The 23,235-nt window shown below is 41.1% G+C and overlaps 1 protein-coding gene across 1 annotated transcript in view; it reads left to right on the plus strand.

The window, feature by feature from the left end:
• The first annotated feature begins 12,353 nt into the window (after window positions 1-12,353).
• The window catches only part of PRDM1 (PR/SET domain 1), a 67,864-nt gene continuing 56,982 nt past the window's right edge, over window positions 12,354-23,235 (plus strand). The window contains exon 1 of the mRNA XM_025199241.1: window positions 12,354-12,468. The gene's annotated coding sequence lies outside the window, so the exon portion shown is untranslated. The remainder of the gene's footprint in view (window positions 12,469-23,235) is intronic.

A 23,235-nucleotide genomic window follows, 5' to 3' on the forward strand; every position in this document is an offset into this window, starting at 1 on the left:
GGCTAGCACTATGGAAGAAAGAGATTGGGGGTCATTATTGAGCACAAGAGGAACATGAGCCTGCAATGCGATGCGGCGGCTAGTAAAGCGACCAAAACGCTGGCTTGCATCCATAGATGCTTCTCAAACAAATCCCGGGACGTCATTCTCCCCCTGTACTCGGCCTTAGTGAGGCCGCAGCTGGAGTACTGTGTCCAGTTTTGGGCTCCACAATTCAAAAAGGATGTGGAGAAGCTTGAGAGAGTCCAGAGAAGAGCCACGCGCATGATCAGAGGTCAGGGAAGCAGACCCTATGATGACAGGCTGAGAGCCCTGGGGCTCTTTAGCCTGAAAAAGCGCAGGCTCAGGGGTGATCTGATGGCCACCTACAAGTTTATCAGGGGTGACCACCAGCATCTGGGGGAACGTTTGTTCACCAGAGCGCCCCAAGGGATGACGAGGTCGAATGGTCACAAACTACTTCAAGATCGTTTCAGGCTGGACATAAGGAAGAACTTCTTTACTGTCCGAGCCCCCAAGGTCTGGAACAGCCTGCCACTGGAGGTGGTTCAAGCGCCTTCATTGAACACCTTCAAGATGAAACTGGATGCTTATCTTGCTGGGATCCTATGACCCCAGCTGACTTCCTGCCCTTTGGGCGGGGGGCTGGACTCGATGATCTTCCGAGGTCCCTCCCAGCCCTGATGTCTATGAAATCTATGTCTATAAATGTTAAATTAAATAGCGAAGAATTTTTTTTACATCATGTTTTGAACAAAAATATGACGTTCATTGTGGGAAGTAATACAACACTCAGGATTGTAGTCTCTTCAAGAGTTGATAAAATTCAAGAAACATAACTTGATGATGATTAATTTATATAGTGTCCTATATGGAGGCATTGCTATGTGTCTTTCAGGTAGATAAGACCTGATTCTTGTTTCAACACACTTGCCATCCAAGGCCCATTTTTTTCAAATGTGTGTATAAATAGTAGGTTCACTTAAACTGTCCATGTATGTCAAGTTTCTTACATGCATACATGTATGCAGGATCATACCCTTAGGGAATGTTCATATATATGCATCTGTACTCACTTTTTAATCTATTTCATTGGCTATTATATTATTTTAAATAAGTGTTGTTATATAGAACATAGGAAGAATACAATAGCTGCTTTTCCTAGCATAAATTGAGTGGTATTTTTTGCTTGACAGTGTGCAAAAAGCCTAAGCTAGTTCTGGCAATTATTTTTTGTGTATGGAATAACTGTCAAGCTGACTTACCTTCTCTAGTGTTACATTTATTTGCTTACCATTCAAACTGAGAAGAAAATAGCGATGATCAAATCATGTGATAATTTGAAGGGAAAAGTGTCATCTCTCTTCTCATTTGTTGTGATGCTGATCTTGGACTAAATTAAAACTGTTGCTGCTGACATTACTTTCAAGTCTGGAAAATTTAATCAGGAAAGTCCTTGGTAGCTATAAATTTGTGGCAACAATCCCTAATTCATCTTGTAATTTTATGACAGGCTCTGAATTGCCTGCATTTGGCCAGGGATCACCTCAGTGGACCGTTAATGAAAGAAGAGAGGGAATATGAAGGTCAGTTGCAGTGACTTCTTTTTCCTTCCTTACATATTGTTACAGATCTTAACCTATATGGTATCATTTATTTAACAGAACTTTTCTGTTCTGTTTCATATATAATGGAAGATGAATGTTTTTCCTTTTGGTTTATCTCTTCTTTCCACTCATTATTTATAAATATTCTATATTGGAAGCCTCCCATAGAAAAAAATGCATCCCTGTAGGAACAGCCAAACAAAAATCACACATTTATCCTGATAGTTTTACATTCCTATCTTTAATTGGATATTAGAATAACTTTATTGGATATTGTACATGTGCATATATTTGAGAGTAGAATTTGGCTCGATATGTGCATGCATCTGAAAACTAGCCAAATGCCTCAGCTGCACGTAGCTGCAAACCTTCTTAATACCATGTGTAACTAACTATATGGTAATTAATCCCCCATCAGAGTGAAAGAAAATTGAGATTCTAACATCAGAAAAACAGCATTAGGAAATTGAATTGAGAATTGTCAACAGCTAAGTCAAAATGACTTCTGTTTATTGAACCCAGTACCAAATGACCTCCAAAACAAATGGCTCCCACAAGACAAAATGCAGGATTTTCTAATGGTATTTATAGCATAGTGATTACATTTATTAGTGGTTTATTAACAAAAGGGTGTGGGGTAACTAATAAATTATTGTTGTCTTTTTCTGTCCTGCGCTATATCTCCCTATTCCTCCTTCTTTGTGAATTTTTTAAAATGTGCTTGTTAACACTATTTTCTCTTTTTCAAAATAGTTTTACCTCCTCTTACCTCATTAGTTCTCCTCCCTCAGGCCCTTTTCTGTCTTGCTCTTCTCTCTTTGGCTTCTTACTTGTCTCTTTCCACATCCTTCCCTTGTTCTTTTCTTTTCCTTTTTGGCTTTCACTCTTCCTTAGAAGGCTTTTAAGCTTGAATTCTTTTCAAAGTACAAAAAGTACTTCTCTACCACCTTACCACCTTGGATTTGTTTTTCTTAACTCAGCAGTTGCCAGAATGAGTAACTATGGAGCTCAACATGACTGAAGCTTTGTAAAGAACAAGTGTGTTGACACTTCTCCAGAAACAAAAGAAATTTTGGGAGGTAAAGCCAACCCAGTCCATCAGCTCACCAACCTCACCTCAGTTATAGCAGGAAGCCCTGCTATTCTTGATAAGGTTGAATCACGAATCTCTTGATAACCTCTGGGTTGCCTTCCTTAATAGCAAATTAAAACCAAAAAAATCTTCTGTAGAGGAAAAACAGGTAGTGAGAGAAACAATAGCAAGGAAAGTTTGTGGGGGGAAAGCTTGGAGCCAGTTTACTTTTCTAAGTAATTTAATTAAAAATAACTATAAGACTTTCCTTTTGGTTTTGTTTTTTTGTTTGTTTATTTTTGTTTGCTTTTTTTTTAATTACCATAGTTAGTGCATACTAACATATAAAATCTTTAAACATATGTTTCTATCAGATTCTCAATTTAGGGAATATTGGATGCCATTTTTTTTAAATAGGCTGCTGAATGGCATACAAATTTTCAAGCTCTGTCAATGGCAGACATTAAGAACTCAATATTCTCCCACAGTCCCCCCAGCTCAGTAACAGAGGTATAGGCAAAACTGTGCAGGAACCAAAATTACTGTTTCATAGGAAATGTTGTGTTTTTTCTAATTTGCTTATTCTGAAACAAAATTAAAATAAAATCAAAGTGTTCCTCAAAAACATTTTCTGAAAATAATTAGTCTAATTTCATTTTCAAGCAATCACTTTATAACAAATAAAGAAAAGAAATTGCAGAAGGGAAATTAATATAAAAAATCAAAATGAAACATTTGTCAAAATGAATAATGTTACTCTTAGTAAAATACTTTTCCCCCCGGTTTTTTCCCTCCTAAATGAAATTTCATCAAAATGTATACATTTCCATGAAAAGGTTTTTTTTCAACAATATAGCATTTTCTGATGGAACAGTTCACTGAACACCTACCCGATCCTTTAGGTACCTATTAATATGTGTAATGCAACAGTCAAACAAAAAAATCTGACAAAGTCAACTCATTCCACCTAAAAATATAAAAGAATACATAGCCACTAAAAAATACAAAAACAAAATTCTAGCATGCATAGTAAACCATTTTGTCCCTCGATCTGTCCTTTCATTAAAAGCCTAAAAAAAGGATGAATTCAGTAGTGATCTGGGAAGATAAAAAATACTTAGTTCTAGCAGACCTGAGTCAATGTTCCTTCAGGGAGGACACTGTGCCATCATTTGCTACTCATCTGTATCAGGGAAGTTCCTGATCAAGCAGTTTAGGACACACAGTGAAGCAGGAGGGGTCAACCTGAGACATGTGTGGCACAGGGGGCCTCCGTTTGGCACACAGCAGATTGCAGAGGGACAGGCAGCACATCAACAGATAGAACAGGGAGCAGAAAGCATAGCAGCAAATCAGGTAGTGAGCAGAAAGAGCAGCAGATTGGGTAGGGGAAAAGGATTGGAGAGGCACTAGGCAAGAGTGAGCAGCTGCTATGTGGCACACCTGCCAAGAAGTTTGAGCATGTGAAGAAAAAGGGTTTCTGATACTACAATCCTGTAACTTGTTACATAGGCAAAGATTTGCATCCACATGAGCTGTGTCCACACCAGCAGGGGCATGCGTTTGCAGCAGCACAAATAGTAGTGGCACAAATTTGTGCCACTACTTTGTGTCACAGAGCACTCCCCTTCCCATGCACTTTGCAGTGAAACATATTGTCCCGCTGTTCAATGTGCTGTGGGGGGCGGGGGGCTGGGGCACAGGGTGCCACAGTATGGGGGCTAGCCAGCAGGCAGACCCCACACTGAGATACTTTGTGCCCCATCCAGCTGGGGAGTGGCACGTAGAGATAGGGCAGCAGGCAGCCATGGGCTGGTTGTTTCCCTGTCTCCATGTGCTTCAGCATGGGGGCTCTGCTGTGAAGCCCCCGTGCCAAGGCAAGTGGAACTCCCATGCTGAGGCACCCTGCACCCCAGACAGCCATGGAGCAGCTGGCTGGGGCGCAGGGTGCAGAGAGGCTGCCTGTTCCATGTTTGTCCCAGCACACACCATTTTGACATGCCTCGCACTACTTTTTTCTTTGGTAGCAGTGCTGTGCATGATTTAACGTGCAAGGAGTGCAGATGGGGTTCCACAAAGAGGTTTGTGGTGCCACAAACCACGCATACCTGCACACCTGGACCGGGCCATGGAGTCTTTTTGTAGTCAGTGGGTGCATCTACACACACGCTTTACCGCAGAGGTGACTAATTAGCTCTGCAGTAAAGTGTAACTGTCTACACATGCACCCATATTAGGGCACAGTAAATTAATTAATTCCACTGTAGGATAGTACTGCCCAGGACAAGTACTATTCTACAGTGGAGTAGTTATGTGCACTGACATGCATATGTAGATGGTGACCGGGGCTGGCTGGGGCACAAGGGCACTACAGTGTGGGAGCTGCCTGCTGGTTAACATGCCTCAGCCAGTCCCTCTGCAGCATGTTCAGCAAGGGTGGAGCAGCTCCAGGCTGGTAGGCTGACCCCCCAGACCCTCTGCCAACCCAGGACTGCTCTGTCCTGGCTCAACATGCCGCAGTCCCACATGGACATGTATATACTGAGCCCAGGAGAAATAAATTCAAGCATGATCTGCACTGGATTTAATTGCTACATGCTAACTGTACATGTAGATCGGGGCGGGCAATTATTTCGGGCGGAGGGCCGCTTACTGAGTTTTGGCAAGCCATCGAGGGCTGCATGACAGGCAGCCCAGGGCAGATAGATATTAACTTTCTTAATTTTGGGGGGGCGCCACGGGCTGCATCTGGCCCCCGGGACACATTTTGCCCAGCCCTGATGTAGATGCACCCAGTGGGTCTCTGCATGAGCACCGGAGTCTGTCCACAGTCAATTGCAAGATTGTGATTGTAATTCATAAGGATATGCTGCCTTTGACTGATACATGCCATCTTCCAGAGCCGCACAGATTTAGGGGTGCTATTTTGTCATTATTGATTATAATGTATCTTTGCTTTGATGTGAATGTAAGGGATAAAAGTGAATTGTTATTGTCAGATCAGTTTCTGACTGCATTGGTAAAATTTACCTTCAGTTGTGTATCTCCTGTGTTTTCAGAAGAGCTGAAAGAAAAGGCAGAAGACAGGGTAGAGGTACATCTTATAGATTAACTGAATCAAAGATGCATACCCTTCTCTGAGTAACAGCTCACCAGCATCTACTGAAGTGAGCTGTTGCTCATGAAAGCTTATGCATCTCCGATTCATTTAGTCTATAAATTACACCCGTACCTTGCCTTCTGCCTAACTTCAGACTAACATGGCTACCTCTCTCTGAGTTAATGAAGTTAGGGAACCTGACTGGAAAGGACTAGAACTTATATCTGGTGTTTTTTATGGAAATACGTTGGACAAAATGATTGTTTCTATAATGTTGGATGGTAGGAGTAATTTCTGCAAAGCACAGTTGCTTGCAGAAGAACTTGAAAATGTTCTTGTTTGTTTATTGGAGGCTATTGTTACTAAGCTGTTGTAATAGCTGCTAGGGTTTTTTCTATACATCAGACACCACCCGTTTATAAAATGCTAATTACTAATTAAAACAAAACAACAATGAGAAATTCCTCATGGGGCGGGGGTATTAGTACTTATGCTTGCTAGGTTTCGTTTCATAAGTGAGTCCTTCGTGGAATGCTAATCAAGTCCATTCAGAAAAGCCTTAATTGATTTAATTAAAATCTTTCAGATCAAACTGATTAGCCTGACATCTAGGTCTCAGCAGAGGAAGCAGGCTGGTACTTCTGTTGATGCTTCTGTTGAGGTGGGCTTACTAAAGTCAGTTAAAGATGGATGGTAGCTAAGGTGGTCAAAGCATTCTATCTGACATTACCATAGGAATACATTTTATAGCTGCCCCGAGCAATCCAGTTTCTTTTTTGTTAGAGAGTGTTCCATAATTCTGCAGGACCAGTAGTTCAGGTAATGTCAGGCACCCCAGTCTGATTACAATTGAAAGAAAGTGGGGTGACCTTTCTTACCCCTTTGATGGCTGGAATACAGATTAATCGTTTTTCATTCTTTTGCTACCTCTTGTCTTAATCATTGGCCATGACCACTGCCACACTGGCAGAAGAGAGACAAAGGATATGTCATGTGACCCCTCCTGATATTACTAGAAGGATGACATAGAAGGTTTTGAGATCCCCAGTTTAAAGGGGCAGAACAGCAAGTAGCTTTTGTTGAAAAGACGGAAAGCAGCGCTCAAGTTCAGAGCTCTCCTAAATGTTCTGGGGATCAAACACTATTAGAAGCTTCTTGAGGAGAAAAGTGAGTATTTGTTTGACTGTGGGAAATAGTCTCTTGCTACCAATGATAAAGAACAAGTTGAGAGGAGAGAGGGAGAACGAAGTCTCTATTTGTTAAAGGCAGTCATCCAAACTACCAACTTTCTGTTGCATCCTTACTGATTTCTGCAAGCAATCCACTGTCATAAAGAAACATTTTATATTTCTAACAATAATAGAAATTAAGTATTGCTAATCAATATATGTGTTTGCAAACAGTCTTTTTTTTTGTAGATCAGAAAGGTTATATTACCATAGGAATGGAGTTCTGACAAAGTAGGGAACATGAGATAAATGCTGAAAACAGATTGATTTTTCTTTTAGAACACATTCTTAGATATAAAAGTCTGCCTGACTGAGAAAAAATACAAAATATTTAAAATGTTCCTCCCTGTTCCTACATTTGCCAAAATTCATAGTGTTTCATAAAGTTTAATTTGTTAAGACAACTGATATATGAACAAAATGTCCGTGAGGGCAAATTTGGAAATATATTTATATCATTCTAAATCTTTTGAGGCTATTTTTTCCTGGGCCAGTAAATCTATCCTCATTCCTTAAAGTATGCCATATAAAGTTATACGTACATATACAGACCCTTTATTTTATGACTGAATGTATTTTTGTGGAAGACGGTATTAATTATAATTATTCCTTCTCCATTTTTCATAAGCCTAGGCAAGGTAGCACCTCAAAGACTAATTGGTTCAAAGAGATGCCATTCTATACCAATTAGTCTTCAAGGTGCTACCCCACCCTGCCTTCTGCCTTACTTTTGATGAAGTTAACTGCCTCTATCATTTCTCAGAACCACCCATCATATTCCTGAGCTTTTCATATGAAATTGTTGTCAGTGGGCACATCTACACATGACCATTTACTGTGCAGTAACTGAAATTTCTGCACAGTATGGGTGCGCATCTACACATGCATGCCCATACTGTGCAGTAAATATGGTGACTTATGCCAACTTGAGCAAGCAGGTATCAAATTTATGCCCAATTAATTACCGCTCAGTAACGCTGTGTGTGGACCGACTTGGGACTAATGTTAGTCTCAAGTCAGTTCACACACGGTGTTACTGCGCTTTAATGCCTTCACATGTAGATGTCGGCCTATTTCCGCTTACTGTGGAGTAAATTTAAGCCAATGTAAATGCATGTGTAGACACACCCAGTAAGTATACATCACTACAGCAGATACTGCTTGTTCCTGGAGATTTATCTGTCTTTCTTTCAGAGAATAGATTTAAGCTTAAAGTTGAGGACCTGCACATTTAACAGTCTAGTAGCTTTAACCAAATAGGAGGAACTTTAAATTTGTAAGACTTCACAACCCTACAGCTACTAATGATGATGTGTGGTTTCTATGGCAATTGTCAGGCCAGTCAGTCTTTCTAGCCCTGCTGTCCTTCCACTTGCCCATGTAATATACGCACACATGCACTTGTATAATATTTTTCATCTTCAAAGCACTTTAGAACATTTTTTTTATCCCACAGATACAGTTGGGTTGGATTCATCAAAATGATAATGGCTAGTTGATATTTAGATTTTAGGCCCCTGTCCTTCAAAGAAGTATGTATGTATTTGAATGTTATGCAGTGTAACCCCATCAGCTTTAAGGGAACTATTTACAGTACATAAAGTCAAGCTCATGTGTAAGACCCTTTAAAAAGGGTCCTTAATCATTAAAGAATATTTCTATCCAAAACATTCAAAAAGTAGAAGAAATCATTTAGTGATTACCAATGTACTCTATAGAACACCCACACTTCCTAAGGAGGGTAAGAACAGCATCAGCTGATAGTTAAGAAGTAACAGGAGTTTAGAAATGTTGAGTAATTTTTTATTGGAATAGTTTATCTACTCTTAGAATTATAATAATCAAAAATGCTATTTGTCTGTAAATGGAAGCCATTCTTCTAATGCAGTCTGGATGGGGCCTGCACTACATGTAGCATAGCTGCTGCTCTGGCTAGACTGTGCCTGTTCTGGCCCATTCTGGTTGCTCCAGAACCTGCACTGCACGTAGTGTGGGCTGAAGCAGCCACCAAATCAGGGATGCTGGAAGTGAGGCAAGGAGGTGGAGCCTGTAGGCTGGATCTAGCCTGTGGACCAGCCCCATGCCACTCATGCTGCGTACATGACTGGATAAGTTTGATACCCCTGTTTTTAAGGAAATCCAGTTCCATGTATCTAAAAAGGAAGTATAGTGAATGGATCATAAGTACTTGCTAGAAATAGAATAATTTTAGTACTTGGGTGAGAGCAAGTGTCTTCAGGATAATTCTAGGGGTGAATTGTTAGTAAAAATAGAAAATATGTCTACATCTTGCCTGCAGGCATATTCCCTGACTACCAACTTTCCACCTTTATGGTAGTGTCAATCAAATTGATACGGATATCCTTGAAACAGGCAACGTACCTTTAGTTTGAACAGTGAACCCTGCAGTAAAGAGAGTATGTTTGGTCAGTGTCTCTTATCACTGAAGAACCAGCTTTATTGAAGGCTTGAGGGTCAGAAGGGAAGGGCATGAAAGTGCATAAGAAAATAAGAGCATTGGCAAATATACTTAACTTTTTTTTAAATAATGCATCATTTTCTCTTCTCTGATATAACACTGACTGCCACCCTGAAAATCTCAGCGTTGCTGTTTTTAACTCTAAAGGTTCCCTAGGCCATGGTCCTACAATGAGCTGGATCATTGTTATGCTTGATTTCACCCATACAGCTCAGTGAAAGATGGGAGATGTATTGCACAGAGTTTAAAGTGGTATCTACTGATGGTGACTATGTCCTGGCACTGGAAGCTTGTGTTCACTTGAACCTCTTTACTAGTCATTACAGAATTACCCTCAAAATCCTGTCATCCTATTGTGCTATAATTTTTTCCATATATTCTCTTCCCTTAAAACCTTCCCGTTTTTCTGTTAATTTTGTCTTTAAACGATTTATAATTAAATTATAATTTACTTTACTCATGCAATTGAATACAATACTTTATGTGTACGCTTTATACTTTATACTCTGGGTCTAAAAAGTCTAAAAATACTGTTCCGCACTCATTTATCTTCTTATTTCTTAACATTAAATCTGTAGACAAACTGCACTGGATACAATTTTGATCTAATTTTTATTCTCTTAGGTCACAGTTTAGGTAGGCCCCAGTTTGAGAAAGCACTTACGTAGGGGCTTACCTTTAAACACATGTTCAAGCCTCATTGAAGTAAATGAGAATTAAGTACATACTTAAGTGCTTTACTAAATAGGGGTGGAATTAAGCACGTGCTTATGTGTTTTGCTGAATCAGGGCCCCAATTTTTTTTTTTTTTAAATCTTATCTGTGCTAGATAGATGCAAAAACCTGAAGCCCAGATACTGATCTTACAGTGATGGAAATCAGAAATACAGTAACCCTAGCTGGTACAAAAGGAGCTGCATGCACATAAAAAAGTGAAAAGATGGCCTTGTATTTAGGGCCCCAAGGGATGCAAGCTCAAACCCCAGATCTCTGTAGGTCTTCTTGAATGACTTTCAGCAAGTCATTTATGTTTCAATCCTGCAGGTGGCTCTGCCTAAGTAGGCACTGGTACCCACAGAAAGGTCCAGTGAAGTTGAAAGCTGATAAGCCACTGTTACACGACTAAAAGTTTAATGTCTCTGGGCTTCAGTTCCCTATCTGTCAAATGGGAATAACAACACTTCCTCTCTTTCACTCTTTGTTCATCTTCTCTGTTAAGATTGGAAGCTCTTTGAGGCACGGAATACCTCTTACATTGTATTTTTGCAGGGTCAACACCCTTCAGTGATGGATAATTTTTATAAGGCTAGGTACAGGCATTCAAAAAGCCTGAGGTGGAATTGGTCTAAGTTACACAATTTCCTGTAGGTGATATAGTTTAGATCAGTAGCGAACAAAACACACATTCACCCTTTGTTGGTGGAGGGTGCAAATCTTAGACCGGGTTGTGCCATTTTTAAACCAGTCTGTGTGCACCCAACTTCTGTTCTGTTATGGGTATAGGTTAGTTTCTGATCACTTATTCCAGTAAAAGTGTAATGTTTGTACCTGACCTATAACTATAGAAACCTACAAATATAAAATTTGTAGAAACGTGTTAACATAAAATGTATATGTTGACAGCTGTTAACCTGGAGTATTAAATTTAGACTTTGAATACAGATATGTCTGTAAATGTATCAGAGGAAAAGACAAAAACCCTTTTTGTACTAAGTGGTGTCAGCAGAGCGGGCCCAAGGGAAAATGGCACCCCGGGCAAACTTGTATTTTGGCACCCCCCAAGTCAGCGATGCTGCTGCAGGCAGACAGGGATGCTGCTGCAGGCAGACAGCAATGCAGTCCGGCGTGAAGACACAGCAGCATGGTGAGCCAGGCAGGCACCGCTGCTGCTGTGCAGAAGCAAGGTGGGCCAGCTAGAGCAGGCATCACCCCATCCACATGTGCCTGACCTGGCTCCTCCTGAGCAGCAGCTGGAAGTGGGGGCAGGCTGGACGAAGCAGTGCTCCTCTTGCCTGGGGTGGGGATCAGCTGGGGTGGGGCAGAGGGAGAGTGCTGCTGTGACAATGGGCTGCTCATGTCTTTGTTAAATATGAAAATCTGAAGGTTGCATTTTTAGTGCTTTTCTGTGTATTTCTTATCATTTTGCAGTGTCTATATTAAGCATTTGTGATGGATAAGTGAAATTCCAAATTATATGTATTTAGATCTAACCAGTGCCACTTACACAAACATGAAGCTATTATCCACCCTTAATTCAGGTGACATTGTGATTTTCACTTGTAGGCATTGGGATATTCTGCTATGTTGTGCCCATTCACTTATTATGGCACTTTGAGATGCCTGATGGAGAACTGAATAACAAAAGTGACTATCCTAAACTGCACAGGAGTTTAAAAACATGTTAACAAGCATGTATGGCAAATGTAATATGAGCTCTGTGAGGGTTAGTTAATGGTTAACTGTCTGTGTTGAACCTGTGCTCCTTAGACAAATACTGCTAGCATAAGATGAGTTGCCTTTTCCCTGCAGAAAGAGGCTTAGTGCAAGCAGGGAGACTGGGGCTTTGGTCTTGGGAGAGTAGAAGACAGCTTCAATGCAGCAGGAGGGCTTTCACTGTCTTTCAGACAGGAAAGGAAGGCATCATATTACAAGAACTGCTATTTTCAAATAGAAATGGGATGGATGGGGGTAGTGGGGTCTCCCTGTACATCCTAAAGTTCATAGGGTAGCTGACCTCATTCAGCTGTTGTTTTGCTTTTTTAACTAGCTCTTGTCTGAACAGGTGCCCGATGCAGTATAAAGCTGCTTAGGATAGCTGGCATAACTCTGCTTTCACATTTCAAGGAACTGGGAAAGAAATAGGCAAGAAAATGTTTTGCACAGGAAGCTACTGTGTGGAGATACTCTGCACAGCCATTGAAGGAGCAATATAGTACCGAAACACCACATGTTCTATAGAAGACAAAAACCCTGTAGGTCAGGTGAGTGACAACTCTATGGAACTTGATTTAAAGCTGTGTGTGTACTGTGCTGTGAAAACTGCTGATATTCAGTTGTAATGGATGAAATGGTTATTTTTTTAATTACTCAAGACGATAGAAAACCTTTGAACTCGACTATGAGGGAAACTCCTCAGACAAGTAATTTTTTTCAGAACAGAAGCACCGCAATAGCAGCCCATTCAGTCTAAGAGGTTCAGACTTGGAAATTCTGCCTCTGAACAATCCCCAAACTTTGGAGAACCTTTGGGCCTTAATCATATTGTTAAAATTCAGGCATGACTATTATTTAAAGAGCAACGTTTATTTTATATACATGTAAAAATAATTAAAGATTCTCACAAAACATTTCCAAGCTCTCGCTTTCTATACGAAGATGGTTGAAATTCAGTATGTAATATTTTTGGCTTTAAAATGTGTCTAACACAGAACCAACATACTTTGGTCTTTTTTCAGTTTTTGGCACAGTAATTCGGTATTCCACCTTTGTATATTTGGGATAGAATGCTATGATAGAGATCCAGCACTTTATAATTTTCTCCTCTTTGCTTGTGTTATCCTGCGTTTAGATTCTATAACCTTTTTCCCTTAATAAGATAGAGAATATTTTCACTACAAATGAATAAGATAGTTTAGCCCTGAATAAAGCAGTAGCATTGTAACCAGGTGGCCTCTGCAATAGCAATAGCTGTTCACAAGAAAACTTTAGAATGGAATTTAACAAGTTAAAAGTATTTTTGCTATTCAAATAAACATTCCCTATCCTATTAAGATACTGTAATCTAGGCATGCAACTCTTTTCAGTTAAACTACTATAATACTATTACATTTAATGAATTTACTCCTGACTTCTGCTATTAAAAGTGAAAAAGGATCAAAGTATAATGTATAAAATACTTGATTTTCTTTTCAACTGTCATGCACTTTTATTTGCAACATACACTCATTTCACTCTGACTGCAAAATGAAACTAGATTGGTCAGTTTTACTTTGCTTAGCAGTAAATTTTACTTTATGTTTGTCATGTTACTAAAGCTGCCAGTGGACAATGGGAATATTTCACTGCATTTAAAAGAAAATCTACAAAACACCTCTAATATTTGGGTTTTTTTATTTTTTTTAAATCTGTTTTGGGGGCCCAAAATTAATTTATTAGTATCATTTTATCTTAACCAACTCTTCATACATGGGTGTTATTTGGTATGATGACTAAAAGCATTGTGTTGATGTAAATGATCAAATACAATAAAGGTGAATGTACATATTTGAAATGGATCAAATATGGATAATGCCAATCCTAAAATCATAACTACTCTGTTTTCTGAATTTCACAGTGGCTTTCACTTAATTTAAGTGGAAGATGTGCAACATTACTCAGGAGATATAGCCATACTCTGAACATTTAAATGGATTTTTCTGTAAATCGTAGATTAGGTTTAAGTGAATTTGTATAGAAATGGTAAGGTTTTTTTCAGTCAAAAACTAAAGGGAGTCTGAATGAGTTTCAGGATTTAAAGTAAATCTAAGATTTCAGAATCTGAAATGAGAGAATGTCCTTATGCTAAATATTTATAATTATTAAATAAATATAACTTGGGCACTTCAAAGCAGAGTCTTCATGTACTGCCCTGCTTAAGACCCTCTTTCTTTCATTGTAATAAGTAAGTTCTAAAATTGCTTTTTGAATAGGTTTCTTTACCAATATCCATTTTACAACAATGTAATCAGTTGCAGCATACCTGCTAAATATTTACCATGGTCTGGCTGGGTGGAAGATTCATAATCTCTAACCTTAATAGCACAGAGAGTAAGTTCTAAAGACTGTCTGGAGTACAAAGGTTATGAACTGGTTGTAAACAGCCTCCAGAATAAAAACCTGTCTGAGGCTCCACTGCAGGAGAACATCACCATTTGGTTCAGGTTCCTTGTTTTTTTCAGTAAGATTTTAGAATAAAGTCTTAGATGGTGTAAATTGCTGTAGGTCCATTGATTTCAATAGAACTATGCTAATGTATGTCAGTTGAAAATCTGGCCTAAGAATTTACAGGGTTGTTAATCTAATTTGTAGTACCAGACCTGCATTTATAGCAGGGGTGGGCAATTATTTCGGGTGGAGGGCCACTTACTGAGTTTTGGCAAGCCATCAAGGGCCGTATGACAGGCAGCCAGGGGCAAATAAATATTAATTTTCTAATTTTTTTAGGGGCCCTTTGGGAGGGATAGAATGGCCTAGCAGGCCACATTTTGACCGCCCCTGATTTACAGTATCTGCAAGTGGAGAAAGCTAATGTGCTGATTTAGCAGGCTACTTAATCATGTACCTAATTTGACCCTAAGTTTTTAATACTGTAGTTAGTCCCATTGATTTAGCAGAACTACTCTCATGCTTAAAGTTAAGTCTCTGCTTAAGTACAGAGAAAACTAAGTTCTACCCTCTAAGAGAACCAAAAACAGATAAAGAAGGAGGTGGCTGACAGCCTTTATCACCAGTATATTTAAATCATTTTTTTCTTTTAGGCCTAACACTATATGGATAACATATATTTGGAGTACATTATATGGGTCTTATCCAGTGACTGCTGAGGTCAATGGAGGTCTGTCCTTGGGTACCAGTGTGGTTTGGAATGAGCATAAGGCCCAGAGTTTTAAAGTTATTTGGATTAGGGGTGTCAAATTTATCAGGCCCAGTGGCCTGGAGCTAGTCTAGAGGCTAGTTTGGGCCCACAAACCAACCCTGCACAGTGTGGGGCCAGTCCTGCATGCAGCCTGCAGATCAAATCCAAGACCCACAGACAGTAATTTAGTGGTGGTACAGCTCCACAGGTTATCCCATCCCAGCTGGGTCAGTCTTTTCTCACAAAAGACCAAAAAGATACCCGCAAACCGTATTTTATCCAATACCCTAGGTTGTAGATCCTCATCTAAAAGTTGGAAGGCCTGCTTTCAAATTACCACTGCCTGATTTGGAACAGGGGCTTAAACCACAGGTATCTTACTTCCAATGGGAGGTATCCTAATCACTAGGCCATTGGCTCTTCTGGGAATGTTTCTCAATTTCTGCAGTTGAAGTTGTTCCACAGTGCACGAGTAAATATCATTTGCAGTCAGGATTTGAACCTAACCATCCCCCATTACTTCCCTAGCTACTGGGCCATAGAATCACTCTCTCTAGCCCAGTGATTCAACCAGGGAGCCGTAGGGCGCCACACAATGTTAGCAGAGTTTTCAAAACATAATGATCTGTGGTGGCATTTCTAAGTTATTTGCAACAGATCATTTTATAGTGAAAAAAAAAGAGTGAAAATGAAGAGCTGGCATTTTCCAAGGGGTGCCTCAAGCCTATAAAGGGGTGCCTTGAATCTGTTGAAGGGTACTTCAGATCTGAAAAGGTTGAAAAGTACTGCTCTAGCCAGTTGACTTTATAGGTAAAATTAATTAGGGAAAATTTAATTCAGTGAGTTAAGGAGCCAGGAGCTTTTGAAAATCCCCTTGGGTGCATCTGGTGGATCCTTAGGTGTCTAGGGGCTATAGGCTGTACAGGCGGGATAGAGAAGGCAGGAAAGGGGGGGGGGTGGCACTCTATGTCAAGGAGCACTACACATCCTCTGCCAGCAGAATGGGGTCAGGGGAAGGGCAAGCTGAAGTGCTCTGGGTCAAGATCCAGGGGGGGCAAGGCGAGAGGGATTTGACGGTGGGGGTCTATTACAGACCCCCCAATCAAGAGGAGGAGCTGGACAGGGAATTTTCAGGCCAGCTTGCGGAGACACTAAAAGCAAGGGATGTAGTTGTCATGGGCGATTTTAATTACATCTGCTGAGAGGAGCAGTCAGCCGGGACGGACCGCTCCAGGAAGTTCTTGGCCGAGTTGCAGGACCTCCACTTGATTCAGGAGGTGCACAGTCCCACCAGAGGAGATGCCCTGCTGGACCTGGTCCTGGCCGCAGGCGACGACCTGGTAAGAGGCCTCCAGGTTCTTGACCACCTGGGCAATAGTGATCATCGCATGCTGGAATTCACCATCCAGCGTAGAGTGTCAAGGGCCCGCAGCAAGGTGGTAGCCCTAGACTTCAGGAGGGCCAACTTCAGTGAGATGAGGAGATTAGTGGGAGAGGAACTGGGGTCCTTGAGGGCAGAGGAACTCAGCGTCCAAGAGGAGTGGTCGTTCCTTAAGGAAACGATACTCGGGGCCCAAGGGGTGTCCATCCCGACAAGAAGCAAGGCGGGCAGGAGTGTCCAAAAGCCCCCCTGGCTCACCAAGGGTGTCCGGGAATGCCTGCTTGCCAAAAGGGTGGCGTACGCCCGGTGGAAGGGGGGTGTAATCTCCAAAGAGGAGTATACCTCCTCTGCTCGGGCCTGCAGGCGGGCTGTTAGGAAGGCCAAGGCGGAGATAGAGCTCGGATTAGCGTCCAGGATTAAGGATAACAAAAAGTCCTTTTTCAAATATATTGGGAGGATGAAGAAGGCGCCGGGTAATGTGGGGCCCCTGCAGGATATGCGGGGCAATCTGGTGGTTGCGTCAGAGGATAAAGCGGACCTCTTTAACCAATTCTTCACCTCCGTTTTCTTGTGCAGGGACCGGGACTTCCCTGCTGTGATAGAAGCCGGACGCGAGGGGATCGCCTTCAGACCTCAGGTTGGGGAGGACCGGGTTAGAGAGCTTCTGGAGGGGCTGGACGCGTTCAAGTCAGCGGGTCCGGATGCTCTCCACCCCAGGGTGCTGAGGGAGCTGGCTGGGGTTATTGCAGGGCCCCTGGCACGGCTCTACGAGCGATCGTGGTGCTTGGGCCAGGTGCCAGACGATTGGAAGGTAGCTAATGTGGTCCCCATCTTCAAAAAAGGGAAAAGGGAGGACCCGGGCAATTATAGGCCCGTCAGTCTTACCTCAATCCTGGGGAAGCTCTTTGAGAAGATCATCAAGGAGCACATTTGTGATGGGCCGGCATCCGAGATGATGCTCAGGGGCAATCAGCATGGATTTATTAGGGGGAGATCATGTCAGACCAACCTGATTGCCTTTTATGATCAGGTCACAAAGGCCATGGATGCAGGTGTCGCGGTGGATGTAGTCTTTCTGGACTTCAGCAAGGCCTTTGACACCGTCTCTCACCCCATCCTAATTAGTAAACTAGGCGACTGTGGCATAGATGCCTACACGGTCAGATGGATTGCAGATTGGCTGAAGGGTCGCACTCAGAGGGTGGTGGTGGATGGATCATATTCGACTTGGGGGGAGGTGGGTAGTGGAGTCCCTCAGGGCTCGGTCCTGGGCCCTGCGCTGTTCAATGTCTTCATCAGCGATCTTGATGTTGGGGTGGAGAGCAACCTGTTTAAATTCGCTGATGACACCAAAATTTGGGGGGAGGTGAGCACGCTAGCAGGGAGAGAGAGATTGCAGAAGGATCTGGATAGGTTACAGGGGTGGGCAGACAGGAACAGGATGCGTTTCAATACGGACAAGTGCAGGGTGCTGCACTTGGGTAGTAGGAACCAGCAGCACACTTATACGATGGGGAACTCCCTACTTGAGAGCACGGAGGCGGAAAGGGATCTTGGTGTCATTATTGACTCCAAGATGAACATGGGCCGACAATGCGAGGTCATGGTTGGCAGGGCTAACCGGACCTTGTCGTGCATCCACAGGTGCATCTCGAGTAGAGCCAGGGAGGTGATCCTCCCCCTCTATGCGACGCTGGTCAGGCCGCAGCTGGAGTATTGTGTCCAGTTCTGTGCGCCCCATTTCAGGAGGGATGTGGACAACATGGAGAGGGTCCAGAGGAGGGCCACCCGCATGATCCGGGGACAACAGGGCAGACCCTACAGTGAGAGACTGCGGGACTTGAACCTATTCAGCCTCCACAAGAGAAGGCTGAGGGGGGACCTGGTGACCGTCTATAAACTCACTAGGGGGAACCAGAAGGGTTTGGGGGAGACGCTGTTTCCCCTAGCCCCTGCTGGCATAACAAGGAATAATGGGCACAAGTTGATGGAGAGGAGGTACAGATTGGACATCCGAAAAAACTACTTCACAGTCAGGGCGGCTAGGAGCTGGAACCAACTTCCAAGGGAGGTGGTGCTGGCCCCTACCCTGGGGATCTTTAAGAAGAGGCTGGATACTTACCTGGCTGGACTCATTTGAGTCCCGTTTTTGTTTTTAGGGTGAGTGGTTTTGTTTGTGTTTTTGGGTTGTTCTCCCGCCCTGGCGGGGGGTCGGGCTAGAAGATCTATTAGGTCCCTTCCGACCCTAAAACTATGAAACTATGAAACTATAAATACTCTAAAAATCTAGATCCTGATTTTCAAAGATAAAATAAGGTTCTTAACTTCTATTATATTCAATGGCATTTAAAGAAACCACTTGCTTCTGTAGGTTGTAGCATACATCTGTTTTTAAGAGCCTCTTCCAAAGGGAGCTTTTTGATTGAGAGCAAGTTATCAGTTTCTATTGATTGTTTCTATATTTAAATAAACAAATTATTTATATATGCATTTGCTGTTTGCCACAAGAATTCAAGTTACTGTACTATACTCTCTTTCTGCTCCTATTTTTATTGGTACTGAAAATAAATTTATTTCTGTTAAATTTTGCAGAGAGTCTCCATAGAGAAAATAATTTTCTTTCGGTGTATAGCATGACAAATTTCACATCTCCTTTTTCTATTTGTTTCATATAATCTAAAATTTAAGATAAAGTTGTAAAAATCTATCAACCACTGTCCATCTCTCTCTATTTTTTACTGGTAGTTGATTATGATAGCCTATAATACCCTATGGGCCTAATTCAGAGCTCATTGAAATCAACTTTGGAGTTCTGGGAGAGCAGATATTAAACTTGTCACCTTTATCCCCAGAAGCTACTTTATCTTTGACATCAGATGTGGCAAAACTTAGTCATTTTTTACTCTCTCATTTTGGCCACGTATGCATGTACAAAGTTAGTATATACCAAATGTTCATAATAGTAAGTAATAGTTACTGGTACCTTTCAGAACAGACAGGTTTTCAGTGAAATAATTCAGAGTTCTGAATACTAAGCACCTTGCAGAATTAACTCCTCATTTTCATTTTAAAGTTTATTTTGTAGAACATGCAATTTTGAAATATGTTTGCCGGCTTGTGTAATATGAAATACAAAGGACAGCTTCACACATGTCAACCTAATTTTGCTATTAATCTGCCTGTTTTCATTTTCTTTCAAAACATAAAGAACTGTGCTGAAATAATATTTTTTAAAATTATTTTTATGTCATTCCATTAATACAAACATTGATGAACGAACAACTTTTGAAAAAGACTTAAAAACCACTAAGGTGTACTTGGTCTATATGGTAAATCTGAATCCCTGCAGAAAGCAAGACAAATACCAAATAAATACTGCTAATTCTTAAGGGATCTTGTGGCCCTCAGACCTTGCCAATATCTGTTTGTCAAGTGATGCAACAGTTTGCTAATTAAACAGTTTGCAGTGATGTTTGGAACAAAACTTGTGGACATATAACCAATTGAACAATTTATTGCTGTAATTGAAGGGATTAGTTGGTGTTTATTAACTAGCCTTCCTGCTATGTTTACTGATGAATCATGGTAATAACCCTTGGCCCCTGACTTTTGTTTTTAAAGATTCCATAGGTATTATTGACACCAGTATTCAAGTTGTTACTTCAAGGCCACAACTGTAACTTAACACCATATTGTAAATTCAGCAAAGTTATGCTGTTGGGTTTTTTTCTGGTGGGTGAGGCATTATCCTTTCAGTACAAAAATGGATCTGAATTTACAAGTATTAAAAATAGCTGTATGATAAACAGTGCTTAGTCTGAAAATTAGTTCATGTATATAGTAGTTTATTTTCCTTTTACAAGCATTGTCTCCCCTACTGTCTCCATCATCATTAAAGTAGACTTGCAGCTAGGAGAACGGCATTATTGCTGTCATGTACAGCAGGGATGCCAATGAAATGTCTAAGGCACATGAAGTTTTGAGCACAGATCTATTCAGTGGAACAATGAGTCCTGATGATGATAACAGGCTGCTTCTCCCTCTTCCAAATGAAAGCTGTTTAACTAGAACTAATTGGCCGTTCCTAAAGTGCAATTAGCAGGGGTATTAATCTAGGCCTGACGGGTGTGAAAATTAGTTTCTGGTAGACCACTCAACATGGGGATGCCTGTACCAATTGTGATCATAAACTTGAAGGGCTTTAATGTGCCAAAACTGAATAGCCCATTTTTGTCCACAGCATTTGACTCAGACATTAACTGGAGAAAAATTGATGGGAAGGAAGTATGCTTAATACTGCCAAAATACTTTTTTTACTCAGTTTCATTACCAGCAAGGAAATGTTTGCTTCCTTCTTCATTTTTTTTCTTTTTAATTAGCAGCATGAATTTGAAATACAATTCATATTGTAAATCACTTGTTTTCTTTTCATTCCTAAAGTTATTTATAAATATTGAAATCCATTCTTTTTTTTTGCTGTCTGCATTGAATGTTTCTTCATTCCACTTTTTGCTGGGTACACATAAGCAAACCTTCTCAACCCATCTGCAGTGCACCTATTAAATGGTATGAAAATTGTTTTCTGGTTTTGAAAGTCAGGAAGTGCTTGAGGAACTTGGGCCAGATCCTTAGTTTCGGTAGATCAGTGTAGCTCTTCTTCAGCTGGGGTATATAGCTCAAAGGATCTAAATTGATTGATTTTCACTGAGGATCTTGGTCCTTGAGTCCAACCAATTCATTCTGAATTGCTATGAATTCCATCTGAATCTGTAGACAGCTGCATGCACTAGAGGGCTTTAGGCTGAGAACTAGACAAGGAAATTTGTATTTCCTGTTGTAATTAGAAGAGACTTCAACTATGCAACAATAAAATACAAAACCTACCCCAGAGATATGCATCTGTTTTACATAAAATAAATGTGCTATAAGTGTAAGAAAAAGTTTGGAGATCCTCTTGATAACAAGGAAATGAATATGTAGTGTGTACATAGATTTTATTTATGAAGATATAGAGTACACATTTCATAGTCAGCTAGTGCTCTCTCTCCCCAGCTTTTTTTGGTTTGTGTTTTCCCTGGTAGGACTAGGGACCTCTAATTTGTGTGTTCTGCTGTGGGAAAAAGTGCATAATGATACTTTACAAATTCACCCCTTTAGAGGTATCTCAAAGTCTAGACTACCATGCTATTCTTTAGAGGTATGGGAAGATTGGCAAGTAAAGAAAAATAGGACTGAAAAAGACACTCCCAGTCATTGTGTCCAGTTACCTGTATTGCAGGCACCCTACATCCCAAAATCCCTTTGTGACTTGATCAACCTCCATCTTAAAAGTAGTTAGGGGTTTTTTTGCTCCCCTATTACTGCCATCAATTGTTTTAGAAACTCATTGCTCTGATGGGTAGAAACATTCTTCTAGTTTTCAACCTGAATTTATTCATGGGTGTTCTATACCCCTTTATCCTTATGCCAACTTTGTCTTTTAGCTTATGCAATATTTTTCTTTTCCTATAATGTATTTATCGAGTAATCGTATCTCCTCCCAATGTTTGTTTTGCTAACTAAACAAGCTAAGCTCCTTATTCTCCTCTTGTAAGACACACTCATTCATCCTGCAGTTGTCCTGGTAGAACAACCCATGTAGAGAAGAGCTCTCTCAAGCACAAGTGACCAGAACTATACACAATAAGAAAAGAGAGCTGCTATCTTCTTAGACATGTGGAATACTTCGGAAGTAATTTTCTTCTCAAGTACAGATGCCCAATGAAATTAATCACCGTTATTTGCCTGGTCCATAAAGATATGAGAGCGGTGGTTTTCAATAATGGATCTATCACAGACCCATTTGAGGTTAAAACAGGAGTTAAGCAAGGCTGTGTCATCGCTCCAACACTCTTCTCAATATTTCTTACTGTGATGCTACATCTAGCCACCAATAAGCTTCCAGTCAGAGTGGAATTAAACTACCAAATGAATGGTAAACTGCTTAATCTCAGCTGACTCCAAGCCAAAACCAAGACCACCTTGACCTCAATCATTGAGCACCAGTATGCTGATGATGCTGTAGCATGTGTTCACTGAGAAGCAGACCTTCAGGCAATGGTCAATGTCTTTACCAAGGCATACAAGAAAATGGGACGGATGCTTAACATTCAGAAGACTAATCAACAAGCTCTTAGTGAGCAGTCCCCAGTTTCAGTAATTCAGATTCATGGCGAGACTTAGGAGAACATTGAGAATTTCCCATACCTCAAAAGCCATCTCTCACACTGGTTGACATTGATGAAGAAATCCAGCATCACCTCAAACGTACAAGTGCAGCCTTCAGCCTCTTGCTTGACCAATCTCATTTCTTTTTACGACCAGGTGACCTATCCCCTGGACAAGGGAGAAGAGATTGATGTCATATATCTTGACTTCAAAAAAGCCTTCGATCTGGTATCCCATGATCACCTCTTGGCAAAACTGGCCAATTGTGGCCTTGGGTCCGCCATGATCCACTGGCTGGGAAATTGGCTCCGTGGTTGGACCCAGGGGGTGGTAATTGACGGAAGTCAATCGTCATGGTCCCCTGTGACCAGTGGGGTCCCCCAAGGCTCTGTCCTTGGACCCATATTGTTCAACATCTTCATTAATTTTGTGGACATTGGAGTCAGAAGTGAACTGGTGAAGTTCGCCGATGACACCAAACTTTGGGGCAAAGCATCCACACCTGAAGACAGGAGGGCGATCCAGGCTGACCTGGACAGGCTCAGC

Source organism: Alligator sinensis, unplaced genomic scaffold, assembly GCF_000455745.1.
Source record: "Alligator sinensis unplaced genomic scaffold, ASM45574v1 scaffold313_1, whole genome shotgun sequence".
In the NCBI taxonomy this organism is placed as follows: Eukaryota; Metazoa; Chordata; order Crocodylia; family Alligatoridae; genus Alligator; species Alligator sinensis.